This window comes from Argentina silus (assembly GCF_951799395.1).
Source record: "Argentina silus genome assembly, chromosome: X".
Lineage (NCBI taxonomy): Eukaryota > Metazoa > Chordata > Actinopteri > Argentiniformes > Argentinidae > Argentina > Argentina silus.
The window spans coordinates 11,177,267-11,181,472 of record NC_139653.1 but is presented as its reverse complement, the minus strand read 5'-3'; the positions used below and the strand labels follow the sequence as shown (position 1 = coordinate 11,181,472).

Here is a 4,206-nt window from a genome sequence, read left to right as displayed (position 1 = left end):
ATAGTTGTACAGTATAACCTCGTCCCGCCATTGCTGTGCATATTGCCTATTAAAATATTCACTCAAATCTGCCCTAACAGTTATTTTTTGGCCGAATCACATGATAATTGCATGGCTCCAAAAAACTGTCGTGGTAAATCAGTTTTTCTAAACTGATATCTACGAACTAAGTCAATGTAATTGGAAAATACTAAGTCATATCTGCATACCTGTTATGGTGAAGGGAAGCGTCTGGCCAGGGAGAACAGGTTATATGACATGATTTGAAAATACTTTATTACACCTGATTGCCTAATTTCTGTTTTCTTGTTCACTTTTTTTTTAAAGAATCTTTTTCAGCATGAAGTAGCAATTCCTTTATGGCTATGCAAACAGGCGTGTGGACGAACTTCTTCAGCTTCTGAATAAGATGGTCAACTACTACAGGTTTGTTGTTGCGTTATATGCAGACACACATACATAGATATATAATTCATACTTAAAAGCAATAGGAAAAGTAATGCTAACCTTAATCGCATGCTTCATGAGAGACCCCTTCAACACAGCTCTGCCAGATACACAACTGCTTTACCAAAGTTATACATACATGTGTCCAGTAACTGAACATTACTTATGTTTCTAAAAGCCACCCGGAGGACCTCTACAATACAGACCGTATTCCAGACTCCAGGACGCCTGATGCAGAGGAGTCCGCAGCAAGGATGATGAGTCAAGGCCTGCACAGCAAAGTTGTGATCCATTCAACTGGCCAGTGTTCAGCACCATCTAAAGGTGATGGGGAAAATCTTGAAGTTGTTTTGATTTCATTGATGTTTGAATGTGCTGTGTCTGAAAAGGGTAATTTGTGCAGGCATATACAGTTGTGGTCAGAAGTTTACATACACTTGTAAAGAACATGTATGTCATGGCAGTCTTGAGTTTCCAATCATTTCTACAACTCTTATTTTTCTGTGATGGATTGATTGGAGCACATACTTCTTTGTCACAAAAAACATTCATGAAGTTTGGTTCTTTTATGAATTTATTATGGGTCTTCTGAAAATGTGACACAATCTGCTGGGTCAAAAATATACATACAGCACCTTGAATTATCAATTTTGGTTTTGTAGAAAGTTGTGTCAATCAAATTCACTTTGTGGCATGGCCTCTTAACTTCTTATGAGTGATTATGATTGACTACAGCTGGTGACTTAATTCAGCCCATTTAAATAGGGCTCGTTTGATACACTCATTACACTCAGCCAAAAACGCTACAATGGGAAAGTCTAAGGAGCTCAGCACGGATCTGAAAAAGCACATCATTGACTTGAACAAGTCAGGAAAGTCACTTTGAGCCATTTCAAAGCAACTACAGGTCCCAAGATCAACTGTGCAAACAATTGTTTGTAAGTATAAAATGCATGGCACAGTTGTGTCACTGCCACAATCAGGAAGAAAACGCAAGCTATCACCTGCTGCTGAGAGAAAATTGGTCAGGATGGTCAAGAGTCAACCAAGAACCACCAAAAAGCACGTCTGCCATGAATTAGAAGCTGCTGGAACACAGGTGTCAGTGTCCACAGTCAAGCGTGTTTTACATCGCCATGGGCTGAGAGGCTGCCATGCAAGAAGGAAGCCGTTGCTCCAGAAGCGGCACCTTAAGGCTCGACTGAAGTTTGCTGCTGATCACATGGACAAAGAAAAGGCCTTCTGGGAGAAAGTTCTGTGGTCAGATGAAACAAAAATTGAGCTATTTGGCCACAATGACCAGAAATGTTTGGAGGAGAGAAGGTGAGGCCTTTCACCCCAAGAACACTATACCTACCGTCAAGCATGGTGGTGGTAGTATTATGCTCTGGGCCTGTTTTGCTGCCAGTGGAAAACCTAAAATTATCAGCCAGAAGGTTGGGTCTTGGACGTAGTTGGGTGTTCCAACAGGACACTGACCCCAAACACACATCAAACGTGGTAAAGGAATGGCTAAATCAGGCTAGAATTAAGGTCTTAGAAAAGTCCTGACTTAAACCCCATCATGTGGAGTGTGCTGAAGAAACAAGTCTGTGTCAGAAAGCCAACAAATTTAGTTGAACTGCACTGATTCTGTCAAGAGGAGTGGTCAAAGATTCAACCAGAAGCTTGCCAGAAGCTTGTGGAAGGCTACCAAAAGCGTCTAATTGAGGTGAAAATGGCCAAGGGACATTTAACCAAATATTAGCATTGCTGTATGTATATTTTTGACCCAGCAGATTGTGTCACATTTTCAGAAGACCCATAATAAATTCATAAAAGAACCAAACTTCATGAATGTTTTTTGTGACAAAGAAGTATGTGCTCCAATCAATCCATCACAGAAAAATAAGAGTTGTAGAAATGATTGGAAACTCAAGACTGCCATGACATACATGTTCTTTACAAGTGTATGTAAACTTTTGACCACAACTGTAGCACTGGCCAAAAACATCTGTAACCAGAAGGGCTTTGACATAGATGACATCAGGAGAGCAGTGGTGATCTCCCTGTATGATCAACACAGCTATGAATGGGATGGCAACCATTTGACTGTGCATCATCAAGGTGGCTTTGGAGTAGTGGATTTGCAAGCCAAGCAGATGTGGCCAATAGCCTTAGAGAGTGTGTAAGAAAATCCTGTTTACTCCCAGCAAACAGAAATCAATGATCAGCCAACTGAGCAGCAACCCTTCACTAAAAGGTCTAAAACTATAAAAGACATGATCTCCGAGCTAAGTGAGTGGTGTGACAGTGAGGACTACAGGGAATCACCAGAAATTCAGGCTGCTGTCAAAAGAGAACACCAACTCTCTTTTGGACAGTATGTGGACACCACCAAGAAAAGAAAAATACGAAAGGTTGCATGAATACAGACACAGAATAGAACAGGCAAAGAAACATTTACTTAACATGCACTCATATCAACTAAAGACAGGACAGAACTGTGTTTTGTACACTCGGAGGCCAGATTCGAAATTCAGAGTTAATTCATTTCAGAGAGGAGTTGGAGGAGGTTGGCAAAGAACAGCCTTGATTTAAATGTATATACCTATTTACAGTTGAATGAGCATGCCTGGCGGACATCCTGAAGAAATCACACCCTGGCCATTTGTCAAATCCTTTGCGATTGGAATGTGTCTCTCACTTTGCCTGTTGTTGGGAATGATACTTAAGGAGAGGGACAGCAATATGTTCTTTGAGTTACTCGGGTGAGGCCCATGGCCCCCGGTCTCCCATGTTGTCTTCGACACACGTCTATGTATGGTTAAAAGTTAGTCATGTGTTGCTTTGAAACTGTTAAATGTTGTTACTCTATTCTCATTCTTCCTATGTGCATTAATGTGATGTTATGCGCAAGATAAAGGTTCTGTTAAAACAGCACAACATAATCATGACCAGGTTATCACAGAGTTCAATCTAGTATCTGATATGATTGAGTGTCTGTAACTTGTGTTAGTTGGTCATAGGACCACTTCTGTTGAGTTCGATTCATCATGTCTATAACTGTTTGTAGCAATTATTGGGAATAAATGTATGTCTTATTTTTGACTCGTCCTCTATTCTTCAGTGTTTTATTTCCAATTCTTCACTACTGGCTAGTCAGCTCAGCAGGTAGCTGGCACAGAGAGAGAGAAATAATGTGGACTCAGTTGAGTATTGATTTTATATCTCATTTTCATCATCGCTTGTCTACAAGTCTTATTTTTGCACTACAAAAAGTATTACGTTTGCACTTACCATGTAGCTTACTGCAATCGGTCAGTGATGCATGCAGAGTGAAAAATGGTGCGTTGTCTTCTCCCCGCCTCGTGGAGCAAGTTTAATCAATTTAGCTGAGCACACGCGTTACCGCTAGGGGCGGAGTTTCCATTTAATGTTTGCCTGGGAGGCAGCATGTCAACCGCCAGGGCAAACTTTCCGACATCTTGATTCTGGGATTATATTTTCCCAGATGTCGAGTTTGAGCTGTAGTATGCTTATCAGAAACCTAATATAATATTTATAATCACCACATTTTTAACAGCGGCGATGTACACTCACTGAGCACTTTATTAGGAACTCTATACTAATACTGGTTAGGGCCTCCCTTTGCTCTCAAAACAGCTTCAATTCTTCGTGGTGTTGATTCCACAAGATGTTGGAAACATTCCTTTGAGATTCTGGTCCATGATGACATGATTGCATCACACAATTCCTGCAGATTTTTCAGGTGCACTT

At 40.7% G+C, this 4,206-nt stretch overlaps 1 long non-coding RNA gene across 1 annotated transcript; it reads left to right on the top strand.

Moving 5' to 3' along the window:
- Window positions 1-358: 358 nt before the first annotated feature.
- On the top strand, window positions 359-3,450 carry LOC310823543. The gene is made up of 3 exons (XR_014554950.1): window positions 359-426; window positions 626-771; window positions 3,048-3,450. It is a non-coding gene; the product is annotated as an uncharacterized lncRNA (long non-coding RNA).
- Window positions 3,451-4,206: the final 756 nt, after the last annotated feature.